Below are 16,477 nucleotides of genomic sequence, written 5' to 3'. Positions count from 1 at the left end.
AAGATAGGACAAACACATAAAGAAATTCAAGGAAAACAATTATAACCCAATTTAAGATCAAATATAGAAAATAGATAATAAAAATTGCATGCATATATAATAATGAAGGAGGAAGCAAATGAAATGATTGTTATGGAAAACACAAAGGTCTCAGAAAGGAGGAGAGTTTTTGAGCAAAGTTTAAAGTGTCAGGACATCAAGAATTCTTTTCACAGATTAATTCTAATTAATTGTTTTTTTCCTTCATAATTTTCTTGAATAAACTACCTAGAAACAAAAAGGACCCATATCTACACTTATAGTGATGATAAAATTTCTCCCTCTTAGTAACATAATAAAACTTGCATTTGAAACTATATTTTTTTGATTAATACACTTTTCATTTTAAATGTTTTCATTCCTGAAAAAATAATGTAACTTTAGAGACTTTTTAAAAATTCACCTATCAAAACAATCCATCTATATATTTTTTTACTGTTTGGGTTACAAGGAACAGAGACTCACTCAGTCTGACCGAAATAAGTGGTTTTGTTGATGGGATACTTAGGCCAGTAAAGGAAATACACTATATGGGATCCCAAGGATCGGAGTCCTTGCTTATCTGGAACAGAGAAAGGCACTGTAACCAGAAAGCATTTTGGTTCAGGAAACCCTCAGAGGCCCCAGGTGTGAGCTGGATAATGATGATGACTGTGATAGTAATAACATTTATTAGGTGCTTTCCATGTGCCAGGCACTATTGCCTGTATATTAAGCCATCCAATAATGTAGCTCAACACAAGAAACCATTATGGTGGGTGACTGTGCAGGACTGTGTATCAATGTGGGGGCCAATAAAGGGATATGTGGCCTAGATGTAGGATAGGTATTACAACATGCCCTGATTGGAAACACTTCAGAAGGGGAAAGGCGGGTTGCCCTCATGGTATCAGCTGCACTATTTGTAGGGAGACAGTCTGGGTTGTGGAAGGATTGTGAACATAGACTGTGTGGCAGGCAGACCCTTGTTAACCTTGGCAAGTGACTTCATCTCTGTAAGCCTCAGTTTTCTCATTCTGTAAAAGAGTCCCTTCTTAATAGGGTGGTTGTAAAGGTTAAATGAAATAACACATAACTAGGTACTTTGCAACAGTTCTTAATACATAGGGCTAAAAATCAAAGTGTTTATCATTATAATTTGAAATCATTTTATTTTATTTTTAAATGTTTATATTAAAGTTAATAGATCACATAGAATGTTACATTAAAAAAAACCATGAGGTTCCCATATAACCCACTTCCCCCCATCATTTTTATAAATTGTATTTTTTTGAAGATACATACATCACAGAAAAGGTTATGTTATGAAAAACATAAGAGGCTCCCGTATACCCCCCACTCCCCCACCCCACTCTTCCACACCAGAATATTCTTGCCTTTCAACCAAATTGTTTCCTTCATAAAACCTTAAACCAGATCTTCAATTCTGCAAAGTCACTTATTGCAGTAAGGCAACCAAAACCTGAAATTCCTTTTCATATGATTTAACTGAATTTCTCTGTGTGTGAAGCATGGCCTACCTCTCCCTTTGCAAAGAGATAGAGCTATCTCCCCATCACTCCCAAACAATACAGCTCTTTAATTCTTTCCATACTCATCAAGTGAGAGGGGTGCCTAAGCCATCTAAGCACTTTCATCTGTCTTCTATGTGGAAAAGTCCATTGCTTAAGGTGTTTATAAATATAAAATATAAACTGGAATTCTTAATTTTTTTTTTCATTTTAGCAGCTTTCAATGGAATTTGTACATAAGATTCTTTTTTCTCTGCATCTTCTCAGTTGTTTTTTCCTTATATTTGCCCTTTTCCTTCCCTACTTGGTGAGATTTGGCTTTACATTCGAGGATCTTTTTGCGGTCTTTATCCAGTTTTAGCCTAGTGATAACTACCTTGCTGGGGTGAATGCCCACACAGACAGTGGTGCCATTAGCCTTCTCCCGCTGCTCCCATTCGATGTAGATGACATATTTCTTCCTGTAAACCTGGACTACTTTGCCAATTTGCTGACCTTTGTAGTGTCCTCTCACAACCTGAACTTCATCATCTTTTCGGATAGGCATGGATCGAACATTATATTTCTGTCTCAGCTCCTTGGAAAGAGGGGAAGACATAATCTTCCTCCGAATGTGGGAAGGTGCATTGAAATGCCTTTTATGGTTCTTGCTCTGACCAGAGGTCACAAAGGGATTGAACTTCATTTTGGCCCCTGCCACTTCAGCGATGGCTGCAAAAGGAAAAAGAGCTGCTCTCTGTTTTTGATGCTGATTTTAACTGTATTTAACACGGGAAACTACTTAAATTCATTATATTTTTAAAGGGCAAGAATACTCAAAAGTACACTTCTTGCACCTGTATGCTTCTGTGTACATGTGTATGTTTTCTGGTTTGTGATTTTGTTCTAGTAATTGTTTTTTAAATTTTCCCTTAATCATCCATTTCTTTAGTGTGTATTAATCCTCATTGTGAGCAGTGATGAAATTAGTGTGTTTCTCTTCCTTCTCTTTCCCCACCCTCTCCTCTAGCACCTGATTTTAGGTGATTATATCACTTTGCTTAAGAGTTTGCCTTTATTCTGTAAATATGCTTATACTAATGACTATCTTGAGATACTGATGATGGCACCTTCATTGTCCCCTCCTATAGCCAAGTGGTGAGTTCCATGGGACCAAATGTCAGACAAGGAAAGGGAGTGGGTCTATCACACCAAAGATTACACCTAAATGAGTGATAGGCAGGTGACATCTCCCATCACTGCCCCTCTACCCTAATATACACCACCTGATTGCTTGGCTCAACTCCCTTGTTCACATAAGATCTCTAATATATTCTCTTTCTCCTCAGAAAAGCCAAGAATTTGATATCCTTGTCTTACGTTCTGTTTCCTAGAGGCAATCAAGACCTTCTGCCATCATTTGGAAAGCAAGTACAGAATAAGAACTTAGCTTAATTTTCTTAGTTTTTGTTAGTTCATGAATTGATTTAGATCAATGGTTTTCTTTTACCCATGATCTCTGTTTGGTCCAGAGATTCGAAGATTCTTTTACATTCAGTTATGGAAGCAAGGTAGAGCTGGGATAGAATCTCATTTCTTGCCCAGTATTCATCTGTCATGTGAAACTCTATGTAATTCATAAATTCAGCCAAACTTTACTGAAGATACTGGAACAAGTCACTTGTACAGAGCAGGGGAGTTCAAGTGTAAGGAGGAGGCTTAAATGATGTAGCTCTTGTCATTTGTTTAAGAGATACACCACAAGAATGTGTTATAGATGTAGCTGTGATCAGGGCTCAATGACTTCCACAGATGGCTGTCTACTCAGTGAGCAGCATAATGTCCCCACATACAGGAAGCCTGGGAGTGCAGTTGTCAAATCTCAGTGTGAGCCCATTTGTAGGAGTCCAACATTTTTATGGTTTCAGTTTACATGTTGGCAAGATGCTGGGTAATAAGATCATGGCATAATGTAGATGACAGGTTTTTATGTGTATAGGCATTTTAAAAATCAGCAAACCAAATTAAAGGAATTTTTTTCTACAGGTTATTTCTAGAATAGTGCTTTTAAATGTAGGATGGCCAAGTATTAAGAGTATTTGACAAATTTGAGGAAAAAAAAGTCAGAAGTTGAAGACAGACATATAAAGTATGATCTATGAATAACTGGAGTGCCTGAATGAGAAAACCAAAGCAAAGACATGAAAAAATATTAAAAATTATAATTTTTTATTTTTCTGGAAAGAAATTCTTTGAAGCTGCATTATAAAACCTTACACTGAGTATTGACACAGAATGACCAATATCAAAACATATTCTAGGTAAAATTACTAGGGTGTAAAGGAAGAATGAAATCTTTTCAGCATTAGAGTAGAGCAAGTGACATTATGAAAAGAACATAGCATCTCATCATCAGTTGTGATAATACTTTGTGCCAGAAGAAAATGGAGTAATATATTTGTGGAAAGAAATGTGAATCATGGTGCTATAAACAGCAAAACTGACATGAAAGTGAAAACAGCACTGAAAGCCAACTTCACTGGCTTGAAGTTGGGTAATATTGTTCCCATGATCCCTTTCAGGTGAGGGAACAGATTTCAGGAAATGAAATGTCCAGAAGACATTGGTAGGACAGATGTTAAGTCTTAAATTTACAGTTATTTGTCCATTCATTCAAAGTTTGTTTAGGGTGCTTATCTATCTGTGTTTATTTTATTGATAAGGATGAAGAAAAGTAGTTGGAGAGATATTGTTTAATGTATTAACATCTAAAATTAAATGTCAAACCTATTTCTAAAACTCAGTGTAAATCTTTCAAAATGAAAAATAAATTTTCCCTCAATTGGCTGATTAGGGAATTGGGTAAAAGGGGCTGAGCACTGAGGCATCTCCATTTCTTTGGTATTATATCCCCTTTCAGTCTCCAAACATCATGTAATCTCTAGATCCTCTGAGACTCAGGCTGAGGCCTCCAGCTCAAGGTCTTTGTGCTGTCAGTAGTAAGGATCACTGGGGAGGCACAGAGGTGGATGGAGGAGTTTTTCTGAAGTGGGTAACAGGACCCAGAAGACACCTCGGATCATTAATTGTCTGCATTTACTTTGACCAGCCAGTTCATGTTTCCACCTCCAAGTTCACATAGAATACTGGAAACCTCAGTTTCTCCTCAGTTTTGCTGATTTTCCTAAAGTGCCAAAAGAAGGTTAGGAAAGCAATGGAATGGACGTGAACTTGTTTCCCTTCCTCTCTTCATCCTATCCACTCCATACTCACATTTCCTCTTCCTCTTCTTCCTGCCTTTTCATCCATTTCTTCAGTGTCTTCAGTGTATTCTAGGAAAAGAGAATTTATGAAAAGAGACTCCTCTTCCTTGAACAGTGTAGACAGCTACAAGGAAAGGAACCCACTTGATGACCATGTGCACATGTGCAGGAACACCCTGCAAGGGGAGTGCCCACCCCAGAACTAACTTCACAGGTGCTCCTTCCACTGGGTGTGGCCCAAAGCTTCTGACAACCAGCCCAGATTCCCTGCCTGGACCATTCAGGCTTATGCAAGCTGATTCAGTGATGCACATATGTTAAAACCAGGGCAATGCTAAGAAAATAGGTAAAGAGGATGGAAGAAATTTGTGGACATTGTTGTTCCCATGACCTCAACTTCCTGGATGAGACCACTTCCTTCAGGATAAGAATCATAAAATAAGGAACAGACAGAATGGAGAAAAGCTATAAAGAGGAGTTATGAATAAGAAAGGGAGAGATTACAAAAAAGACAGAAAGAGGAAGGAAATTACATGCAAATTGTTGTTCTCTGTATCTGATACTTCTTCAGAAACTGTGAAGTAAGCCTCCTGGTAACCAGGGCAGGAATGGTGATCTATCAACCTTATGAAAGAAAATGGGAAAGTTAGGGTTGAGGGCAGAACTCAAGCTCCTGTTGGTTATGACAGGGTGTGGTCTGCTCCCAGGACACAATTCTGTCCTCACCTTCACACTCCTCTCCTAGGGCCTCAGTCACTTCACCTCAGCTGTGAAGAAGTGGGTCTAAGATTCCAGAGTCCCTTTCCCAGCTCTCAAATACTATAACTGTGGCTAGTGAGTAATGCCTGTATCCTCTTGTTCCTCTAAGAAGGCAAATACTCTCCATGTCTTTCTATACATGATGTTGTCTTTCTTCTCCTTTTTACCACCTTCACTACCTCCCTGGCTCTTTTCTCTCTCTGTATTACTGCCCATTTGTTTTCTCCTTGTCAGTTTCCACCAATCATATTGTTCTATAATACAGGAACACTGGAGAACAATCAATGTTCCCTTATTATGCTGCCACCCTCTCCAAAATATCAATTAGTCAATTAACCAGTCCACTCTAACCAGGGAGCAACTATCAGAAGCATGAAGTTGAATCAGGTCTTGTGTTCTAACCAGTCAACTCTGCCCTGTTCCCCACTTGACAGTCATGCCCCTCCATGTACCTTTCCTCAGTCTTGTCCAGGCACCCATCAGTGCTAGTACTTCAGTGGTTTGATGAATTCCCAAAAGATTCCACTTAAAGTGGCCTGTAGATCCCCTATTATATCACTTTCAGACTAAGTGAATACAGACAAGTTACTTTACCTCTAATCTTACTTTCAACCCCTCCAATCAGTTCAGAAACCTATAGGGATGCTGTGAGGACAAAGTGTCTTCCATGAACCTAAGGTCATACCAGTCTCAGGACAATCACCTGATTTATAGGATTAATGGTCACTATCACCCACAGGACATGATTCAACTCCATGCCTCTGAGAGTTGCTCCCTGGTTTAAAATGGATTGGTTAATTGATCCATTGATTTACCGAAGAAGGTGGCAGTATAATATGGGAATAATATGAGAGGAGCAGGGACAACAAGAACCAATATGTGAAACAAGCCTGGCAGGCCATTCATACAAGGCCTCCAGAAACTCAGCCAGGCTTTGGAATGTGTTGGAGAAAGAGTTGTACATGAACCTCTCAAATGGAAGCAATTTCAGGTTTTAATCTAATCCCAGGACTTTGGATTTGTGTGAGCAGTAGAGAATAGAAGGATGTTCAAGGATATGTTTCTTTCGATACCTTTCCAGCACCCAGGTGCATGTGCAGTAAGCCCAGAGCATATGTTCTTTATGTCAGAAAGGATAAAACATTAATGAAGTGCTACCAGACCTTTAAGTACAGAGGGAGAAGCCCTAATTCTCAGCCACCACCTGGCACCCAGTAGAAGAACTTTGTCCCAAGTCTAGTTGATAGTCTGGGAGAGCTTGTGTCCTGCCAGATCCCCTCCATTGTAGGTCAACACCAAAACCTCAACTACACTCTCTTGTGCTTTATTCCCAAGAGCTGCTAACCAAAGAAAAACAAAGGCTTTGATGATTGGTCTTATGGGAAAGTGACTCTTAAATAGCATAGGAAGGAAAGATGATTGCAAACACAGTACGCTCAAAGAACATGATCATAATACTTCTTACTATTGTAATTAAATATAGAAAGAATAAAGCAGACCTCCATGTATATTTCCATTACTTTCTGAGTTCATAGTCCCTTCTTCAGTTGCTAAAGTAGCAAGCAGTGTTACCAGACTGTTTCTGATAATCCACTCTCATTGGATCCTATCTTGAGTGATATTACCTACCTGGATTGTCATTTTCATCACTGCTGGTGGAGTCATATCTCTGATCCACAAGCCAATCTTTAGGAACATAAACATCTGCAAGAAAGTTTTTGGAGAATGTGGCACACCCGTCCCTTCTCCATTGATGGCTTGCTGGCTACCCGAGATCACCACAGGTTCTTAGACCATCCCTGGACTCTGTGGATTCAGAGGCCTTCAATAAGACATTATAAATGGTTTGCAAATGAGCAAGATGGAGAAAGAATCCCCTTTTGACTATTTACTTCCCCCATTTTGATGGACCATTAAAGCTGTTACCTCCAAACTTATCACCCTGAAATTCTGACTGTTCTGGAAATACTCTGTATGAGATGAGTTCAATGAAAAGACCAATGGCAGGCTCAGAGCTGCTGCCTGGGAAAGTGTAGTGTGATGATGGATATGTTCTTTCTGTATTGTCATGCCATAGCTACTAGCACAAATGGCTGTTGGGCTTTTGAAAAATGGATAATACTACATTGTGCTGCAGATGCCCTGAAGGTGTGGTGCTCAGTAATAAGAATTGAAATCATGAATGTTCCAAACTCATAGACGATTCGAGATCCCATAAGGCCAAAAAGATGTGAACAAAGTGTATAGAATTTGGAGTCAAATCACTTAATATCTCCACAATATGGTTTCCTGTTCTCTAGATGTGAAACTTGAAAATTCATTCACCTCTCAATCCTTCCATATCTCATACGTTTTGAAAAAGTCAGATATGGCTGCTTTTCTTTTATCATGACCAATCAAAATGCCATGATCAGACTATAAAGGCTTACTAAGAGGTGAGATATATTACTAAATTAAGATTTATTAATTAAATCTTATTAAGAGGTGTTCTCTAATACAATTTTATCCATTTAGAATCCTGCGAACATTTTCCTGAAGGGTAATGGGGTATTTTCCTGGTTTACTGATGTATACTTGGCATAAAATAAACTGAACCTATTTAAAGGATATAATGTGATAAAATTTTGACATATACCCATGAAGAAATGAACTGGCATTTTTTACACAGAAAGCTGACATTAGCAACTATTTAGTGTTAGAGAAATCTAGGAAAACACACATGGTCACACATTCTCACACATGCACATTGAGAATCATACATACACATCAGGAAGCTTCTCTCTGTGGAGAGGTTCTCTCTAGACAAAGCCAACAAGGAATATTCATTGCTCATCATCTAGATTTTTCCTCAGCAAGTGTGTGATGAGAGAATACATAATATTGTTGCTTGCTCTTGGAGCCACCTGCAGTTGCAGAAAAGAAAACACTATAATGATCAGAACTTACTGTGTTGTGTTTGTAGAAGGCTTTTGAAAACCAGGTAGGAAAGAGAGCCAAGTCAAGGAAACCAAAAAGCAAGTGAGGGGACACCTGAAAAGGCATGATGAGCTTTTCCTGTATTATGTATCTCTCCATTTTGGTTGGCATTTAAAAAATTCTTAATCCAAGAAGAAAATATGGCTGCTAAAGAAAAACTTCCTTTTATAATCTAATGCTTCCATTTGTGATTGTCCTTTTGAAACAGAGATTGGCAGGTCAAAACAGATGCCAAGTGAACACAGTCCCCACCAAGGAAATTGTACATATCATCTGTAAAGTAATGGTCATATTTAATTGAATGGAAAAAGAAAAATACAGAAAGCAATGGTTCTAAAGGGAAACTTACCTTGGAATTAGATGGGGCTTCCTCTACTGCCCTGGCACTCAGATCTTTCAGCAGGCCCTCTGGGGAGCTAGGAGGATAAAGAGTAATAGTCAGTATATTGGAGTTGGTGCCCTTGGAGTACTCTGAAGTTTTGCTCGACATGGACAAAGGATTAGAGTAATATGGAGGCAGGTATTTAACAAGGATAGTGTGAGCTGCTGACGAGTGGAAAAAGGATAGCAAAAGGTAGGTACAGGAATAGAATGGGATGCAGTCCTTGACTTTGTAGCTAATGACCTCCGAAAGCAATGTGAAATAATCCAAAAAAGTTACAAAATACATGCCATTGTTCAATGATGGATTATCACTCCTCCTGCCATTTTGAAGTCCAACTAAAATGCTACTATCACCTTGTCCTGTTACAAAATCATCAGTATTCATGGTTCCACATATGTCATCTCTCTTTTTTTTTAAAGGAGGTACCAAGGATTTGACTCTGGACCTCATTCATGGGAGGCAGGCACTCAACAACTGAGCTATACCTGCTTCCCATTTTCATATTTTGTATAGGATTTTTTCCTCTATTAAAAAAATGTTACATTAAAAAAATGTAAGAGGTCCCCATTTACCCTCCATCCCCCTCACCCCACTCCTCCCACATAAACAACCTCTTTCATCATCATGGGACATTCATTGCATTTGGTGCATACATTTTGGAGCACTGCTGCACCACATGGATAATGGTTTACATTGTAGTTTACACTCTCCCCCAGTCCACTCAGTGGGCCATGGCAGGACATACAATGTCCAGCACCTGTTTCTGCAGGATTTTGCTGTTATTTGTACACGAGCATTTTATTAGCTTTCCAAAGTGTAATAATAGGGTAATTGTTTTAAAGACATTTATAAATTTTATTGTGGGACTGGATAGGCAAAACATTATGTTTTTTTTTTAATCCTTTATCATGAAGAGACTCAGTTATAGAAGATTTGAAGATATTTAAATACTGTCATTTAAAAATTGACCACTATAAATCATGTGGTATTTTTCCTTCCAGTCTTCCTTTTCTATACCCTGAATGCTTATTCACTGAATGTGTTGGATGTTCATCCTTATACTATCCAGGCACCAATTTGATAGTTTATTACTAAGGGGAGACATGAGTTGAGTGCTAAGGCTCTAATGCAGTTATAAAAGTTGCAGCAAGGATGATATACACCAGATCAGTAGCCAAATGATAACTTGAGTTCTTATTGGTCACTGTCCCTAAGGCATGCAGCAAACAGTGCCAAGCACTTCTAGGACTCAAGAAATATGCTAATATCTCCCAATTCCTATCTGTTTGGGCTGTAGTGTGGAGGACTGACTTAGTTAAACCAGATTGTGCTTGCAGTCGTTCAGAATCTGAGCTGAACAGGCATGTGGAATTTCTAAGTGCTTTTCACACTATGTCAATTCATAGTCTGCGGTAACGGCAATAATAACAGGTCTGAGTCATGTGATCACTGAGTTGACTTATAATGATGGACAGGATGTAGGATCTGTGCAGGTCTGATATATCCAGGAATACACACAAATGATCAGTTTCCCTTGCTGGCACGGTGTAGAATCATCCCATGGCCAAGTGATGGGGCTAGGTTATGGCTATAGCATCAGGGTCAGGGACACTCATGTTTGAAATTGTAGGCTAATTGTCTCTGCACCTCAGTTCTTCATCAGAAGAGTGGGAATAAACAGTCATAGTATGGTAGTGTTGAAGGTTGAATGAGCAAGTATAGGTAAAGGGTGTGGTAGTGGATTTTTTGAGAAGTTGTCACTGGCAATTGTGCTATATAGGTGGGAAATAGTTTCTCCACCCCCACCTTCACAATCTCATCTCAAAGACTCTGACATAGATATCTCCAGCCCTGGTACACAAACCCTCACCAGCTAAAGGGAACACAGCTGCCTACAAGGACTGTAGAACATGGCCATCACTTAACTAGAAAATAATCACATCCCCATTTCTCATTCTCACCTGGAAGCTGGAATCAGGGTGGCTCTTCAGAGTAAAGCAAGCACACAGTCCCTGGGGATTGAACGCAGGACTTCATACATGAAAAGCAGGTGCTCAAACACTGAGCTACATCAGCTCCACCCTGGTTTTTTAATTATCTAGATTTTTTCTGAAGTTCAAAAATGCATATCATTTTCTCTTGTACCTGAGGCCACCTGTAATTATATTAAAGAAAATACTCAGGATCAGATCATGCTGTGTAGCATTGACACAGATCTTTTGCACTTTTGGTGCAGATGGGAAACAGTGGTTGAGTGAAAGATCCTATAAGTAACTGTAGCAGACACACATGGAAAGACACAAGCTTTTCCTAGAGAATGCATCTCTCATGTCTATTTTGGTTGGCACAAAAAATTCTTACTCTTAGAAGGAAAAACTGCTGCCATTTAAAAAGCCCATATACTTGACTCCCTGCTGTTGCTATTTGTAAATAACAACTTGAAACAATAATAGAATACTCCCTAAATAAGGAAATTCTATATGTCATCTATAATGTACATGGTCAGAATGTTCATATCTGAACTCAATTGAAAATGAAAGGAATAAGTAAAGTGACATTTTCTCAGACAAAGAAAGGCAACCTTACCTTGGAATTAGATGGGGTCTCCTCATCTGCCCTGTCACTAGGTGGTTCCTCCATCAGGCCAAGGCCTCTCTTTAAAAGGTGGTACACATTCTAATAGATTCTAATAGTGTTTAGGTGCCCATCCTGTGCTGACCAAAAGTAATTTGCTTGCTCACAAAAGCCAAATTGATTGTTAGGGAGTCATCCCCCACTTAAAAGAGCTCATTATCAAAGCTGAATTTTAAAAGTCCTATTCAAGTACTTGCCAAACAAATTTTCCCTATATACCAAAAAAAAAAAAAAAAAAAAAAAGGCCATCAGAAAGGCCTTATGTCACCAGGCCAAACCAGAAGAAAAAAGGTTCAAGTATACAAACAGGACTGCTGTTAGTAGCTTAAACCATAAGAACCAAAGTTCAAAATGTCAGTTCAAAAGTTACCCCTAAAAGGTCTAGAGCCTCAACCAAAAAGAGGGATGTTCAGAACCAAGAGGACTCAGACAGGAACTCAGGGCTGTTGGGGAGATGGCAGAGCTGAAGGGGCTTTTACCTGTACCATGCTCAAATCCAACAGTAGCTCCAGAGTCAGGTTGGTAGGTACTTAGAATCCTGTTTCTAACACTATGTAATGTCAACTGAGAAATAAACTAAGCTGCAAGGCAACAAAGGCATTGATTTAGGGTCTTAGAGTTGCAATTAGGGGAGCACAGATTCAAGTAGCAATCCAAATCATGTCCCATCTTTGTATTTCCAGGCAAGGGGCTTTAAAGAAGACTTGAGAAGTTGTTTGTAGTTGTAGTGTATTTGGGGTATTCAGTATACTATATTGTCCTTCAGGTTAGATAGTTAACTGAGTTCTTTATCTTGTGTGTGTGTGTGTGTGTTTTAATGCTCGAAGATCAGAGAAGAAATACTTTCAAATATTAGCATTGGAGTATGGATGTGGCTGAAGCAGTTGAGCACCTGCTTCCCACATGGGAGGTCCCAGGTTTGGTTCCCGGTGCCTCCTAAAAAAAAAACAAAACAAAAACCAACCAACCAAAATCAAACAAAAGAAACCAACTCAGGGGAACCGATGTGGTCCAGTGGTTAAGCACTGGCTTCCCACATATGAGGTCCCAGGTTTAATCCCCAACCCCAGTACATTAAAAAAAAAAAAAAAATTACCATTGGTATTTTTTTCAGTGGTGAGCTTGTGATTTTGATTCCCTTTGCTGTGTCATCTGAAGTTTCTTAAATAGTATGTATAAGTTGCATAGAGAAATAACTACTTTGAGTGCTAATGACACCTGTAAAAGTAAAAAGGTCGAATGTGCTTCTGAACACTTGCCTTGAAATGCTTTTCTAATGCCTTACCCAGCATGTTTTTGACAGCAACTGTGATGTTCAAGGCCAGAAGATGAATGTGATTGGGAACATGGACATTGGAATTACATGTTCAGGGCTGATTCCTGACTCTGCTTCCTGGCAACTGGGAAATTTACTAAATTGTCTGTGTCTCATTTCCAGATCTGAAATACAGAGCAAGTACCCTTGGCCTCATCGGCTGCCCTCAGAATTAAGTAATGGTCCTGGCTCAAATTAGAGACACAATCCATATTATTTTATTGATATATCTAGTGTTCTTTTTCCTATTATTCACCTGTTTACTCAGTTACTTTTCTTCATATGGTAATTCATAACTGTAATGTATAATTATTGTGAGAAAAAAGTCATCCTAAATTCCAAAAGCAATACCCACAGTGGAGTTCTGACCTTTTTCTACCCTCCAATTGACAAATATTTATGGACAGCAAAGGCAGACTGGATAAACTGGGGGCAAAATAATAGTGAAGTTGTCACACTGTTCTTATGTTGTGTTAAAACTTCTGCCAAAGGACTAGGCCCAAACTGAGTGTGAAATACTACAATATCTGTCTGGAAGACCAGAGCATGGAATATTAGAAACTACTTCACAACACTTGTGAATTAAAGACAGCCAAGGTGTCTTTTGTTGTTGTTGTTGTTACTGTTTTCAGAAAAGTTTATTACCAATCCCTTAGGAGTGCATTACAAATAATGGGGATAGAAACCCAAACCAAACCTTGAAACACTTGAAAACAGGGCTGCTAAAGAACCAGATGGCTCCAAGTTGTCAGGGAAAGGAAGTAAAGGAGAGGCATTCTAGACAGTGACCTACCCTGGATCCTGAGTCTGTATATTAGTGTGACTATTCTGGGGAAAGGGGGAGTCAGAAATCCTCACCTCCATAACCCCAGTGTTGCCCTGGATGGTGGGGAGGAAAGGCAGAAGCAAGCACTGAGGGCACAGGCCTTACTGAGTCTAATCTTGGTGTCACTGCCTCCAAATCTGTGAAACAATAAACTCCTTTAAGCCAACAAGTATGTGTTATATGACATGTCAACCATGGTGTACTGAAACAGTTCCTTTGAAAAATCCTCTTGCCCCAGAGTTCCTGAGGGGTAGAATTGATGCCCTGGAGGAGGTGACTCACCTACAAGAAGAGTACATATCCTGACCCAGCCTCCTGTCTCTACATTTCCATCCTTGATGCACAATATGAGGTAGTTTCCCCCACATAAAGGCTTTCTGAAGTACCAAGGATGTCCAAATTTTTGGCCCTCCTCCCCCAGCATCTTCACAAAACTCTGCCTCATGTGAGTCTTCCTGGGGGTTGGACTACCACCTGAAGTGACCAGTGGTCTGCTTGGCTCCTCTACTGGCTCAGAACCTAAGACATTCCAGACCAACTGCCAGATAACAGCTATGCAAAGAATTAGCTTCACCTTTAACTCAACTACTCTGGAACAACAGTTAATGCTCATCAACTGGCAAAGTCACCTACCTGACTGAGGTTTGGTGAGTTAATGAATGAAGTCTCCCTGTTCCCAATTATCTCCCTGACTAAATATTTGAACAACTCTCTTAGTGTGGAGTCTGTACATTCCCTGCTGAAGTCTTTCTCATCCTAAGAGTACCCTTTCTGGAAGATATGGGCGTGAGACTTTGTGTTCTAATATGTATTTTACTGATCACTAGTGATGTTGAATGCATTTTCATACTCCTGCTCTTTCTGAACTCACTGCAGAAATTATGATTTATGGTTTACAGAGAGGGGACATAGTGAATCATTTGTGCTTTGAAATGTCCACATCCTTTGAGAACCCAAACACACAGCCCTGTTCTCAGAAATGCTTCATTTTCCTGCATCAAGAGTCCCCTCCATGAAGAGGAGAAGGACAGGTTAAGAGAAATGGAGTTACCATTGGACCCAGCAATCCTGCTTATAGGTATTTGTCCAAGAGAGTTATTTTTCACTTAATAACTTGTATACTGATGTTTTAGCTACTTTATTCCTATCTCTAAGAAAAAGGACCATTTAGGTTATACAATTTTTCTGGAGTTCCTTTGGAATTCTTTTTTAGTGGTTTCTCTGAGAATAATACAGGTATCACAGTCTAAAAGAATTAATGTTTTACCCATCCAAGTAACATGTGGACACCTTACAGCCATAGGAATCATTTAATCCCCTTCTTTGCTGAAGTGGTCTTCTGAGTTCCCAGTCTAGGGTATAACTTCTGCAAACATTTTGTATTTTTATAATTTTTCAAAATTCATTCATATATTTAACAATTTAACAGTTGAAAAACAGTTATTCTTTCTCCCCAGATACTCACCATTCCTGATCCACATCTTTTATTCCTGAATTTGAAAGCTTCCTTCTTAAATTATTTCCATTTAGCCTGAAGTTCCTTTCCCATCTTTGTAGAGCAAGTCATCAGGTGATGAATTCACTTGTTTTTCGATCCTCTCCTTCTGTCTTTATTTTGCCTTTAAACCTTAAGGAACTTTTGATCAATGCAGTATTCTTGGTTGAGGGTTTTTTCTTTTGCCCTTTAATGATGTTTTTCACTCTTATGGCCTCTATATTTTCTGAAGAGAAATCAAAGGCCTTCAAATTGTTATTTTTCTACAAATTGTCAAATTTTCTGACTCCTTTCAAGATTTTTTCTTTATCTTTAGTTTTCAGCAGTTTGATTATGATGTATCAGGGTGAGATTTTGAGTCCCTTGGATCTATATTTCATAGAGTAGTGTTCAGCCATTTTTCCCCTTACCTTTTTATTGGTACCAGCCTCTTTCTGCTCAACCCAGTGTTTTGAATGAATATTAAAACTTTTTGTATTGCCCCACAGATCATGAGGCTCAGTTTTGGATCAATTCTCTCTTTCTCACTCACTCTCTATTCTCAGATTATATCATTCCTATTCATCTAAATTCCATCTCACCAATTCATTTATCCCTTACTTGTCTTCTCTAATTGAGATCGCTCAATGAATATTTTTTATTTTCTATAACTTTATGTTTACATCAAAAGTTGTCATGTATATCTTTTCTTTGTTTCTTTTTCTTTGCTGAGAACTCCTATCTTTCCATTCAATTAAAGAGTGCCCTTTGATGGAGTTGGATGGAGATGTGACCTCTCTACACATGCCTTTTCTGTCAATTTCACTGAACCTGTGGTTGGGGCTGGTGTGTGCTCAGTAGGCTTGGGTCTCTGGACCGTGTTCCAGCTGGGCCCTGAGCCTCAGCAGAGTAGTAATACCTACTTTCCAGTTCATCATACTTACCCAGGTCAGCCAAGAGGGAGGTGAGGATAGCCAACCACCACCCCCGGGTACCAAGAGAGTCTACAACTGCAAATGGGATAATACAATCCATCAGCCATGTGGGCTGTAAGCCCCCTCTCAGTTTATACTTGGAGTGGACATTTGCCATCCTGGGGTCCACAAGATGGAGGAAGAGAGTATGGAATGGAGTGGATTTGCTGGTATTCTACTATAGAACTATTGTGATTCTAGCATTGGAAGAAATTGTATCCTTTATGTCAATACAGTGGCAACAGGGGTTGCTGAGGGCAGGGAGATGGAAGAAGAGTTGTGATATGCAGACATTTTTGGGATTTTGGGTTGACCTGAATGGTATTATGGGGACAGATGGAG

At 39.2% G+C, this 16,477-nt stretch overlaps 2 long non-coding RNA genes and 1 pseudogene across 3 annotated transcripts in view; 1 reads left to right on the top strand and 2 right to left on the bottom strand.

Moving 5' to 3' along the window:
- Positions 1–1,770: 1,770 nt before the first annotated feature.
- Positions 1,771–2,235, bottom strand: LOC131276132 (large ribosomal subunit protein uL24 pseudogene; annotated as a pseudogene).
- Positions 2,236–3,834: 1,599 nt separating this feature from the next.
- LOC131276189 (uncharacterized) lies at positions 3,835–15,292 on the bottom strand. 2 transcript variants are annotated; one of them, XR_009183698.2, is made up of 5 exons: positions 15,153–15,292; positions 10,874–11,067; positions 8,877–8,943; positions 4,803–4,861; positions 3,835–4,713 (listed from the first exon to the last, which is right to left on the bottom strand). It is a non-coding gene; the product is annotated as an uncharacterized lncRNA (long non-coding RNA). The 2 variants fall into 2 exon arrangements; XR_009183699.2 differs by lacking the exon at positions 15,153–15,292 and adding an exon at positions 13,970–14,024.
- LOC131276193 (uncharacterized) overlaps positions 14,126–16,477 on the top strand; it is a 73,769-nt gene continuing 71,417 nt past the window's right edge. Inside the window, exons 1-2 of the long non-coding RNA XR_009183708.1 lie at positions 14,126–14,334; positions 14,587–14,765. This is a non-coding gene — a long non-coding RNA (uncharacterized lncRNA). The remainder of the gene's footprint in view (positions 14,335–14,586; positions 14,766–16,477) is intronic.

The sequence above is a fragment of the Dasypus novemcinctus genome, chromosome 26, assembly GCF_030445035.2.
Source record: "Dasypus novemcinctus isolate mDasNov1 chromosome 26, mDasNov1.1.hap2, whole genome shotgun sequence".
Taxonomy (NCBI): domain Eukaryota; kingdom Metazoa; phylum Chordata; class Mammalia; order Cingulata; family Dasypodidae; genus Dasypus; species Dasypus novemcinctus.
This window is presented reverse-complemented; position numbering and strand designations above follow the sequence as displayed.